Source organism: Manis pentadactyla, chromosome 2 (genome assembly GCF_030020395.1).
Source record: "Manis pentadactyla isolate mManPen7 chromosome 2, mManPen7.hap1, whole genome shotgun sequence".
Lineage (NCBI taxonomy): Eukaryota > Metazoa > Chordata > Mammalia > Pholidota > Manidae > Manis > Manis pentadactyla.
The window spans coordinates 212,108,369-212,121,713 of NC_080020.1; positions in this window are offsets into that span (position 1 = coordinate 212,108,369).

Consider the following 13,345-nt stretch of genomic DNA (forward strand, 5'->3'; position numbering starts at 1 on the left):
TTTGTGATCTCATTTCATTGCATCCTGTTCTTGTTTTATGGATAAAACATTTTCAATCTCCTTTTAGAATTTTCCCTGTTACACAAATTATCTTTTCTTCTGCGTTCCTTTTTCCTGTGTGCTTAGCTGTTGTTTTTTATGTTGGAGTTTTCCTCAAGGGTCAGGTGATTCTTGGTTGTCTGTACATATTTAAGAGCAGGGCAGTAAAAAGCTACTGGAATACCTGAGGGACAGTAGGGGGCTGATGAGCAGTGGGACAGCCTTTTATTGTTGGGCAAGGATCCAACCATTTAATCAGTATGGTGGGATACCAGTGAGCAATTTGTGGAGGTTTCTGGGGCTGTTCTTTGTGTCTGAAGAAGGATTCTTTGAGCTACAGCCTGGAGGGTGAACATCTGGTGGCTAGTAGGTGTCTCATCTCCCATCATTACGAGATGTGTTATATATTCCAGTCATAACAATGAACTCTTTCTTCTGCACACAGCATCATCCTCTCCCAAGTTTTTACTTCTGGAATGCTCCCCCCTCTATATTGTTCACTTTAAAAAATCCTACTCGTTCTCCAAGCTCCAGATATGTAACACTCTCCTATCTCCCCTGTATGTAAGTTTAATTACCTTCCACCCATCCCACCCCCAACTAGGTTTATTAACTAGTTTCTGTTTTATGTTCCATTTCTTCTTGTTTATATCTTCACCAAATCATGGTCCCAGTCTGGCTGGCTGTTACAGTTTTCAATGATGTCTATGCTGTTCTTCCCTCCTTGCCTGACCCCAAGGACCAAACAATCCTCCCAAGAAGAGAGCCATTGCTTTGCATGATCTCCATATCCCTCCATGTCCAGTGAGCCCCTTGCACAGCGTCTGGTGTCTAGAAGAACTCAGAAAACATTAGTTGAATGAACTGATGTGACTGTTCACTTGTCCAGGTGATCTTCTGGCAAGGGTGCACTTGATGGGGCCTGGCCATCTCTGAGGAGGGAACAGTGGGAAGACAGAAACAAAAACCAGAGCTGGAGAAGGCAATGAGGACAGCAGAGCCGGAGGGTCAAGAGGGGTGGAAAAGAGTGAAGGGCATTGGAAACATGGTCGGAAGATGACAAGGGGAGGATTAAGATGCAGCAATGAAGAATGAGAAGTCTAATGTCATTCTTCCAGAAGCTCCCCCTCTGAGCCTCTATCTCTTAGAATCTTGTGAGCATCTCTGACAGAGTGTTAAACATCCTGTATTTCACCTTGGGTTTTCCTGTCAAGGATACTGTGTCTTCCCTGAGGGCAGGGCTGGAGTCTGTTTTTCTATGCCTAGAACCTAACATAGTGCCTACTCTATGCATGTTAGAATGGATGGGTGGATGGAGAAGGTCAGAAGTGCTCTTCTGGGAGGAGATGTGGCTGAGCCATAGAGCTGCCCAGGCTGCAGTTACCCACCCCCCAGCTGTGGGGTCTGACAGGTGACCTCACTTCCTGATGGAATGGCAAAGCATTATTAGGTTAAAATGGTCTGTGTTTAGTCGGTTTGTGTCTTATAGTCAACCATATGTTATAAAGTCTATGTAACAACATGAAAGACTTGTATCACATGATGTCAAGTGGAACAACGCAAGGTACCAAATTGTATTATCACAATTATATAAACACAGGGAGGAGTATAGGAGAGATGCATAGCAGGAAATATTGCAAAACACTGACCAATTGTTGTATTCTGCTGGAATTGTTCTTCTCTTCTTTATTTCTAATATTTGTAATGTAGTTATATCAACAGATAGCATTTTCTAAGAACTAACAATGTGCTGAGAACTATGGATTAATTTAAATCTTACAAGACCTTACCACATTGGTACTGTACTATTCCTATTTCACAGATAAGGAAACTGAGAATCAGAGAGGTTGAGTGAGTTGTTCCAAATCATACAGCTAGAAAATGGTGGAGTAAGACTCACTTTATACTATTTTATAATGTTAAGACCAGACTCTATGTGTATCCCTCATTTAATCACTCAAAGTTAAGCTTTCTTAGCACAGAATCTCACTGAATATACCCATCCCTCCAGCTCGCTCCAGCTCCCTTAGATGAGATAATCAGTTGAAAAGAGATTGGAGAGACTGAGGCAAAAGCAGCTTCAAAAAAACCTATAGATCAGCCGAGACGTCTGCATTGCCTGCAGAGGGAGCCCCTGGAGTTGGATCCTGCAGTGTGACAAGGTGATTTCTTTTCTTTTTACCCCTTCCTTCTTTTCTTCTTTCCTTTGCTTTAAGACACCAGAATTAATAATGTTATTTTTTATTTGAGGGGAAAAAATGAGAACCTGTAGGGCAAACCTCTTCCCTTGCTAATGAAGTCTACATGGAACCTTTGAGGTTGTCTCTGCCCTTGAAATTTTCAAAACACTTAATGCTGGAGATCACTACCTGGTTTCACTTTAACTGCATGGATCGCCTCCTGCACTCTAGGATCACCCCTCTAAACAAGGCAAGAAGACAAACTGAGAGTAAAATGATCTCCAGGGAATCCTGGAACACAAACTTTTCATGCTGAGAACAAGTTCTCTATGTAGTAGGTTTGACCAGGTGAGCACAGTATTGCTCCTCAAGGTTACTGGTACGCAGGAAGTATACCCCGCCCACTAGCACACGGAGGATCAGGAAGGAGAGAGCATATTTGGGGGCTGCCAAAATCTACCATTACTTCCATATGATTGAGAGATGTATCAGATCACCTTCATGGGAACAGGAAGGTAGAATTGGAAGTTTGAGGTCTGACATGATGCAATTACTGCACAGATACTGTCTGGTACTTAACTCTTGAGACCTAAGAGATGGCATCAGATCAAAAGGAGTACACAGAAAAAGACTGGAGCACTTGCAGATTTCAGGTGTCAAAAACAAAAGCATCAAGTACTGCTTCTGAAAATCAAATCAGAAGGAGCGTGAGTGAAAGTAAACTATGGAATTTCTCCATCGTTTCATCATCTCCATTGATAACTAAATAACCAAATAGTCTTTTCTGATTCATTAGACTTCGAAGCATACAAAAACAAAACCAAATATCCTATCAGAGAGAATCTCAATGAGATGGTGCACTGTACAGAAACACAAGCAATTCTACAAGTGAAGAAGAGATGGAGGACTCAGATAGCATGTGCTGGGGTGTTCACATCAGAAGTTAGACAGCTCTAGATCTAGATAAAGAAGACAGAATAGTGATTGCCTGGGCTCAGTCATTGAGATAAAGACTGATAGGGACATGGGGAAATTGCAAGCAAAGTCTTGCAGCTCACTGAGGGTCTTAGCTGGAAAGTAGATAGGATCTCAGTAAAGTGATAACCTTGTGACTCATATCAGAGCCTGAGATGACAATGGTCTGAGGGGCAAGAAGAAAACTGGCACCAGCAGAACATGGATTGGCCTAAGGTCAGGAAACAAAGGGGAGCAATAAAACCAAACGGTTCAAGGTAGGAGAGATTGTTGATGATGAACTGCTGGAAAGAGATTTGGGAGAGCATTTTATTACTTTTGGATGCTGACAGCCAATGTATCATATTCAGGTTTCCTTATCATGGAGTAACAACAAAGGCAAAGCAATAATAAAGGACAAAGCAATCTAATAAAAAATATATTTATTTTATTTAATTACTAGGGTTGGCAAAGGCAGATGTAGTGAAATGCAAATAAATGGCAGGGACCGATGCAAGTGGAGTAAAGGGAAAAATGTGTGAACCAAATTAAGGAGCATGTGAATAGTTACATGAAGCAGAATGAACAAAGATAAGGGGTCAGAGTGGTAGTCTGGGCAAAGAATAAGAAAATTTCATGAGACATTGGATAATTGGAAGCATTCAAGGGTCTTTGTCCTTTTCCAGAGAAGAACACTATTGTCTTTTATCACTATGTCTGTAAACACATGTGGGGTCCCCCAAAGCCAGGGATGACCCAGAAGACCCAAAGATAGTCCTGTCAAATGCCACAGAGGATCTCAGCTTCTGAGATCCCAAATCTTTGCAGTTCCCATGCAAGGATACTGAGGAATTGCTTGATCAACCTCAGCAGTGTGGGATTAAAAAGTTGACCTTTTTTATTCCATGGAAATTGAACGTGTGAGATTTCAGATAAACTTGAACTCTTTATACATCTGACTTGATGTTTTTCAGATGCTGACCCCCACCTCCTTTTCATCGAGGTCTTTTCTGGGCAGACCCCTGGCTAGACACTGGACATGGCTTTCCTACACAGACCCTGGATCCCAGATCATCAAATCTCCAGTGAATACATACTGGGTGACTATAACTTTGCAGGCAATATGTGTTCCCAGCTCAGGGCAAATAAACCACAAACTACTGAAATCAAAATCAACTGAAGGAAAAACTAGATGGGGAGAAAGCCTTTTATTGCTTACAAAAATTCTGGCTCCTTTAGTGCATTCCTGCTTGCCTGGGTCTCTCCCATCCTGACTGGGAAGAAACAAAAAAAAAAAAACCCTCTGGTCCCAACATGTGCTAGCCTCTTATCGCCACCCATTATAAACACCTATTGATACGGAGATGCACTACTTCTCTCCACCCCTTGCAAACACCTATAAATACGGAGATGGAATAAGGCCAGGTAAGAGATTCTGGAAATATTGCAATTTTACCCACAGTCCACCCCTCCAGAAATCTTGCCCCACAATCTACTCTCACTCCGCATCTTCTGCAATGGCCCTTGTGCAAGAAAACTGGAGCACTATAACCAGACTAATAACATACAATAACAACAGTAATAAAAGCATGATAATCCTCAAGCCAGAGGATCCAGCTAGGTTCAAAGTCCCATGCAGATTCAGTCTATAGCTGCCCATTCCACGGGATGCCAGCAGCTGAACCAGTAGAGAACTCCACTGTACACTCAGCAGGCAGCAGCCACAGCCAAGGCATGGGTCTAAACTGCAGGGACTGTAGAGGAGCATCAGCACAGGCAACTCTCGTCCATAGGTAGGATGCATGCAAGAGGATGGTCCTATGATAGGACTGGCAGGAACAGGGTAGATGTAGCGCTACTGGAAACACATACACTGGCCACAATAATAAGACACAACTTTTCTGCAAAGTACTTTTACCTTCCAGCTGTTTGGGTACACTACTGTGACCTTTGGGGGCCACTCTGTTGTTACTCCAGGAACACACAGGAGGTGAACTTCCAGGCCTTGTTCCCAAAGGCCCCTGAAGGGCCCGTCATTGCTGGTCCATGTTTCAAAATGTAAAGGACCATGTAGTCTCCAGGTTGCTGTGAGCCTCAGTCACATACTATGTTCCTGTCATGCTCTACTGACATCACCAAACGTCAGAGGCAGGCCTTGCCAATGAACTATATCCCAAAGTGTCTTCTGCTCTGGACCAAGTCTTCTGCTCCATCATTCCTTGGGGATGCCAAGGCAAATGGCCAACAAATTGCTGCTAGAGGCCCCAGTCACACGGACATTTAGTTTGTTCATTTTGCAGCAGTGGAGGTAACTGTACATGTTTTATCCCAGCCCTAGCTGATCCCTTGCATGCCAAGGAGCACAAGGGCTTTGGAATTTGTGCCAACTGTGGGATGAACACTCTCCAGTAGCCTACAAGACCTAAAACCTCTTGAATAATGCCACAGTTATCTGTGACACAATCAGCAGTGAGCGTAACATCATACAAAACAGCAGACTTCCATATTCCCAAGGGGGTTCAGGCTTATTCTCCTCGGACAGCCCCACCCCTGTATAACAGTGGGGGGCCCTAGGACACTGCTCAGGGTCACAATAAATCAAGGATCATTCAGCTCTAGTGTCTACCAAAGCCAGGACACACTAATCCACTGGGGACTGATCATTTACTCAACATGGGGCTTCTGTTGCAAGAGATCCCAGTCAGACCCCCAAAGCTGGTGCCTTGACCCTTCCCTCAGTCAAACCATAACACCCAACTGTCCTCTGGCAAGCTCAGGCTGCTTCTGTATATCCTCCCCCAGGAAGTCCTAGAGGCACACAGGCCGAACATGGGGCTTTGCCTCTGGCTTCCGTGTCCTGGATCTCAGTGGCTGGGACCACCGCTCCAGCTTTAATTGGTGCCACAGTTCCAGTAATATCCTACTGGGCTGCCCATCAAGTTTTTCTTTCACTACCCCTGCCTTTATGAAATCAACCCACATCTGGGTCCTCCAGACCTTCATGGGGCCCTCTGCACCTCTCTTTTCAGTCGCAGACTATACTTCCATCTGTGCTCTTACTGTTTCAGAATGGCCTCACTTATGGGGTTGCCCTATGTGGGGCCAAGAACAGTCACTAGGGACCTGAAGAGAGATGGGGAAGCTGTATGCAGCACCAGAGTTCTCATCCCCACAGTGAACAACTCCTTATCGGGGCCCTGGGAGTCCATATTATAGATGATATTTTTCATGCCCAACTCCTGTAAAACCTGCTGGAACTCTGCATATGTTTTCCAGCTAGAGGGTAAGCATGGTAAATCACTCTGATTGGGCCAAACTGCCCTGATGGCTGCTGTCAGCCAATCCAGAAGTGCCTGATTTCCTGGGGTGTGATGGGCACTTTGCAACCACTGCTGGAGGGAGGGGTGAGTTGTCAGGGAAGCTAGTCTACCCATTTCAGAACCTGACATAACAATGTTATCTACCACCATATCCCAAAGATGCAAAAGCCATGTAGGCAGAGATTCTGACAACTTCTACTGAAACTGGACGCTCATGTGCACCAACTGATCCTGGGTATAGGGCTGGCGCATGGGGTGCTCCACAGCCTGGGGAGGGGGCTGCTCCTCCCCCTGAGGAGCCCGCTGTTGTTGCATTTTTATTTTCTTAATTGTAACTGGGAGGGCCTTTAATACAAGAGGGGCTGGTGCCTCAGGGGGTGGCCTCAGCAACAGTTCCACCCTAAGCCCCTCCCTGTGTCATCCTCCCCTGGTATCTCCTCTACCGTCTCCAGGGCTGAAGTCACCGCTCCTTCTCCCCCCACCCACAGAGAAATATGGATTCTCCTGCGGCCTCCTCCCTCGCTGCTAACATGTCTTTCAGCAGAGCAACCAGTTCTCAAAAGCTGCCTCTCTGTCTTAAGGGCATCCCGTAGGTCATTGTCCAGCTCTTCCAAGCAAAGCCAAAGTGTGTCTCTCTCCTCAGTAACCCTTTCCAATATAAGAAAAGAAATCCCCCAATCCCAGCTGCCACAAGGCCGCTCGGGGCCTCTAAGCAGTCCCCCCGTCTCACAGAGGGCTGATTCCACAGCTTCCAGTGTTTCAACCCTTCCCCAATTCCGGGGAAGGGCCCACTCATCTAGGAGGTGCTTTATCCTAGACCAATTCCCCTTCAGGGGCTCCCAGAGTGGAAGCTCCATGGATAGGGGGTTCCGGGTGAAGCCACAACATCCACAGGGTGGTCCCCCACCGCACCAGCCACTGGGAACTCCCCAACACCGATGGGGGGTTCCAGGTATCTCCCTACCATCTCTAGGGGCAGCCCACCCAAGCATCACACCCATGAAGACAAATTTCGGGTTCAGAGATCCTGCCGACTACACCAGCTGTAACTTCAGAGGGAAAATGTGTTCCCAGCCTGGGGTAAATAAACCACAAAGTACTGAAACCGATATCAGTTGAAGGACAAACTAGGTGGGAAGAAGGCCTTTTATTGCTTACAAGAATCCTGGCTCCTTTCATCCACTCCTGCTCACCCACACCCATGTCTCTCCAGGTCCTGGCTGGGAAGAAACAACAGCAAAAACCTCTCCTGTCCCAGTGCATTCTTGCCTCTTCCCCACCCCCACCCCTGCCCTTTGTAAGCACCAGTTGATATGGAGATGGACTACTTCTCTCCACCCCTTGGAAACACCTAATGATATGGAGATGGATTAAGGCCAGGTGAAAGATTCTGGAAACACTGGAATTTTACCCACAGTGACCACAAGGTACAAAACATTCCTGCTAGCACTCTGAGATAGAAGAAAAATGACTTAAGCTTGGGAAAAGGATATATTTGCAGATAAATACTTCTACTATATTCCAGAGAAAATCGGGGCCATCTTCCTTTCATCATTATCATCATCATCATCATCCAAACAGATATTGAGCACTTGTGGCTCCACTGGACAAAGAGCTGTATATGTCATGCATTATGTAATCTTTATCTCAATACTACTAAAAAAGCAGTGTTATCATTCCCATTGTACAGATGAAGAAACTGAGGTTTAGTTTGCCCAAGGCTAAGCATCTGAGGAGAGGCAGGTATGGCAATCATATCAAGAGCCTACATTGTATCCATTAGGCTATACTCTTGCTCATAACCTTCCCTTTTTCCTTATCATCTTATTTTCCATATGAAAAAATATTACAAATTTCCCTGTAGACTTGAGCTACCTATAGCATAGCAGATGCCCATTAAATGTTCAACTTAGCAGAAACAAATGAGCCCTGAGCTTGGTTGTGCTCACACACAATTGCATCATAAATCCACAGGCCCCGTAGGTCCTACTTCAGAGGGTTTTATCTTGACCACTTCTCCTATGAGCTCATGTCCTTCAGTCGGTTGGGCAACTGTGTGTTGTGTGAAGTAACACGTTTTAAGCCTCATACCCTGGCTCATGGTGACCCAGTGAGGGGAGAAGCACAGGGTAAATGCCCACTGTTGGCAATTCAGTCTTTTACCCAAAGTGGGAGGGAGGATAGATACTAAGGCTCAGACACCTGGGGGCTGCTAGCTTGACACGGTGTCTTGGCAGCCTCAGTGACAGTCATGAAAAAGCCAAATCCAGAATGAATGCCTGCCCAGGCTAGTCAGGAAGGAAACAGCTTTTGGTTAGCTAATTAATAGCTTTTTCATCTGCATCAGATGATTCCATTTTAGCACAGTAGCTTGAACACAAGTGCCTAGGAGCCCAGATTTGCTCTTTTCACATTTCCTAGGTAGTGCTTTTAGGTCATTATACCTCTCAGCCCAGATCCCATCCTGCCTGGCTGGGGCCTTTAGAAAAAGAGGACATCACATATGTCTGGGCCGACTTCCTCTTCTCTAAAGGAGTTGGCATCAGACCTGGAGGGCTTTCAAGCCTATGATTTTTGGGAGTGGAGCCAACATGTACCTCTCCCTGCAGCTCAGATGATTCACCCACAATGTACTAGGCATATCCTATATGATATACAGATATAATACAGGGGCTCACTGCTCTTTGGGACCATACAACCTAATTTGGGGTATGTGTGCCTGTGTGTGTGTGAGATGGCTGGGGGTGGAGGGACAGCAGATAGATTTATAAACATGAAGCAATGATGGAATAATTCAAAATGATGTGTGATCAAGGGTTATACTGCTCTACAGTAATTTAGAAATAGGAGGGTCCAGTGTAGACCAAAAAGGCCTTGAAGGACAAAAGACATTTAGACAGGGCAAGAGGACCCTTCTGGAGGGACACCATGTACAAACAACTGGAGGTGGTAATGAGAATCATGAGGCTGTCATGGTACAGTCTGGCCAGTGAGAAAACCAGCTATAATGGAGCCCAGGGCTAATGCCAGGGACCCATGGTTACTTCCTCTCAGCATCTTGCCAGTCTTGAGTTATTACTAAGCAGCACTCCCAATGGAGCCTGTGCATTGTTTGTTTCAAACTACCTCTGACCCTTCATTGCTTTTATCCCTTTATATCTGTGTTCCTCCTTTCTGGCTACTGGTCTCCTGCAAGCTGAGGACTATAGCTTATCTGTCTTTGCCTAGCACATAGAATAGACTCAATAGATGTGTTGAATAAATGACTGAATGAGGATATCACTGGGGGTGAGGTTGAATAAGTAGGCTGGGTCTCGAATGAAATATGCTGAAGGTGCCAGGCATTCTAATTATGCCTTTGGGTATGGCATCTTGGGCTACACTAATTTATTCCTGCATTTGTTTATTCAACAAATATTTACTGAAAGCCTACTATGTTCCAGACACTGTATAGGAGCTTAAGATATAACAGTAGTTAAAACACAAAATCCTGCCCAGATGGAGCTAACATTGCATGGGGGAGACAGACAATCAGGTTTTGCTACACAGTTTGTGGGGTCCAGTACAAAAGGAAATGTAGGGTCTCTTGTTCAAACAGTAGGGAAAAAAGTGCCCTTAGAGTTACTAAAATATAAAGTTTTTCTTTTTTTTCTGCAGTCTCCCTCTCAACTATTCCTGGTACTTTTTTATCTACTAGTTGTCATTCTAAAAAAAATTATCATTTAAACATTATCAGTGTGAACTTTACCATTTGTCATCATATCGTGCAATGCCAGTTTTAATTCTAAAGCATCTAACTCATATGTGTAATTCTGAAATTACGTAATGAATATATTACAGTTCATACTTGTGTACCTTAGTTTTTTCAGAACAGCAGAAATGCTGCATAAGACTAATTTCAATAATTTTTATTTCATTTCTTGAGATAGGACATTTCCAACATTGTCTATCTTCAGCTTATTGATGAGTTAAGGAAGGACTAAACGGAAAAGAGCTATGGGGTGACTGACGGGTCCCTTTCCTTCTCTGTCAATGTGTGCTTGTGTGTTTGGGGGGAGCCCTAAGAGTCCCCTGAGGCGACACCAGAACTTGCTTTGCATGCAGAAATAAGGCAAACGCAAATGACCAAGGGATCCTATCATACTTCTCCGACTTCTGTTACTTCCCTGCACTATATTAGGATTGGGCTGGAATGTGCCTCTCTAGAAGTGTTGTATATTCTGTAAAAAGAATCACAGAACCTCTGACCCCTTTTCCACATTGCCTTTTCCATTATGCTTCCTCATAAAAGAGAGCTGTATAAAGCTCATGACAGACTCACAGATGTTCATCAGAAAGGCTTAGGCCAGAAAATATGCTCACTCCCATGGCTCGGTACTACAGGGATTACAGTATTCTTGATGAAAAATAATATGGACTTGCCTTTGTGGGGACACTGTTGGGGTGCTGCTGGAGGGTACGTGCTGATATGTGTGGGTGGTGAGTGTGTGTTATGTGGGGTGAGGTTTAGATGGAATGGTTGGTGTGTGTGTGTGTGTGTGCATGCAGTATTTGTGGCACATGTTTTGTGTATCTGTGTGATTTCTATATAGGGTTTGGGGCATGTTTGTATATGTGCACAATGTGAAATGCATATTAGTTTGAGTTTTCTCAGCAAACTTTTCCTCTGGGCTGTAGCACACATATCTTTTGCTTTCCCCTGAAACATCAGCCTGTTCTCATGTTCTTCTAAGTAAAATAACATGCAGCTTTTGACATTCACAAACAAAACCCAGTGGTTTTTATCTGAGTCAAGTGCTCCCTGGGGCTTTTTTTCCCCTCCTCCTTCCTGTAAATCCATTTTATGCGTTGGAGTTAGAAGATGACATCTTGTTACATCATGTTAGACAGCACCATAATTTTTTCCAGCAAACCACTTCCAATCTGGTGAAGAAGACAGAACTGAACAAAGACAGACAACCCAGCATAAACAAAGGATCAGCCCATGGCCTTGAGGAATGGACCCAGAGGAGCCTTGTCCCCAGCTCCCAGGAGGACTTGCCATTTTAAATTTTAACTCCTTAGAATGGAACAGAGAAATATATGCAGACTCACAGCACCCAGGGTGATACTGTGCAGTCTTTCTCTGCTGAAGCTCAGGATGCCTGTTGTGGGAGGCATCTGTGCAGGGGGCGTGAGCAACGGGTGGGGCGAGAACTGCTGCTTCTCCTGAGGTCCTTTCTATACTATGCTTAAGTCAGGCCTGTCTTGCTTTCCAGCTGCAGCTGCTATTTATAGTCCATCTCTGTTTGCCATTTTGCTGTGACCCCTGTGGTCAGCTCAAGGCTGTGTTTAAAAAGAGCTGTTCTGTACTCGAATTCAAGCCCACCACTGCAGGTTTCTTTTAGCAGTCTGTGATCTGAAACTTAGTGACGAGGCTCCCCACCCCCTGATGTGCCATGTCTCATCTGGGTTTCTGGGTTCCCTCAACCCTGCCGTGTATTTTTCATTTTTATTTTTTTATTTTGTTTTCATTAACCTACAATTACATGAAGAACATTATGTTTACTAGGGTCCCCCCTTCACCAAGTTCCCCCTACAAACCCCATTACAGTCACTGTCCATCAACATAGTAAGATGTTGTAGAATCACTACTTGTCTTCTCTGTGTTGCACAGCCCTCCCCATTCCCCCACCCCGCATTATACATGCTAATCATAATACCCCCTTTCTTCTTCCCCATCCTTATCCCTCCCTTCCTTGCCATTCTCCTCAGTCCCTTTCCCTCTGGTAACTGTTAGTCCATTCTTGGGTTCTGTGATTCTGCTGCTGTTTTGTTCCTTCAGTTTTTCTTTGTTCTTATACTCCACATATGAGTGAAACCATTTGGTATTTGTCTTTCTCCACCTGGCTTATTTCACTGAGCATAATACCTTCTAGCTCCATCCACGTTGTTGCAAATGGTAGGATTTGTTTTCTTCTTATAGCTGAATAATATTCCATTGTGTATATGTACCACATCTTCTTTATCCATTCATCTACTGATGGACACTTGGGCTGCTTCCATTTCTTGGCTATTGTAAATAGTGCTGTGATAAACATAGGGGTGCATCTGTCTTTTTCAAACTGGGCTGCTGCATTCTTAGGGTAAATTCCTAGAAGTGGAATTCCTGGGTCAAATGGTATGTCTATTTCGAGCATTTTGAGGAACCTCCATACTGCTTTCCACAATGGTTGAACTAATTTACATTCCCACCAGCAGTGTAAGAGGGTTCCCCTTTCTCCACAACCTCACCAACATTTGTTGTTGTTTGTCTTTTGGATGGTAGCCATCTTTACTGGTATGAGGTGATATCTCATTGTGGTTTTAATTTGCATTTCTCTGATAACTAGCAATTGGAGCATCTTTTCATGTGTCTGTTGGCCATCTGAATTTCTTCTTTGGAGAACTGTCCAGCTCCTCTGCCCATTTTTTAATTGGATTATTTGCTTTTTGTTTGTTGAGGTGTGTGAGCTCTTTATATATTTTGGATGTCAAGCCTTTATTGGATCTGTCATTTATGAATATATTCTCCCATACTGTAGAGAACCTTTTTGTTCTATTGATGGTGTCATTTGCTGTACAGAAGATTTTCAGCCTGATATAGTCTCACTTGTTCATTTTTGCTTTTGTTTCCCTTGCCCAGGGAGATATGTTCCTGAAGAAGTCGCTCATGTTTATGTCCAAGAGATTTTTGCCTATGTTATTTTCTAAGAGTTTTATGGTTTCATGACTCACATTCAGGTCTTTGATCCATTTTGAGTTTACTTTTGTGTACGGGGTTAGACAGTGACCCAGTTTCATTCTCTTACATGTAGCTGTCCAGTTTTGCCA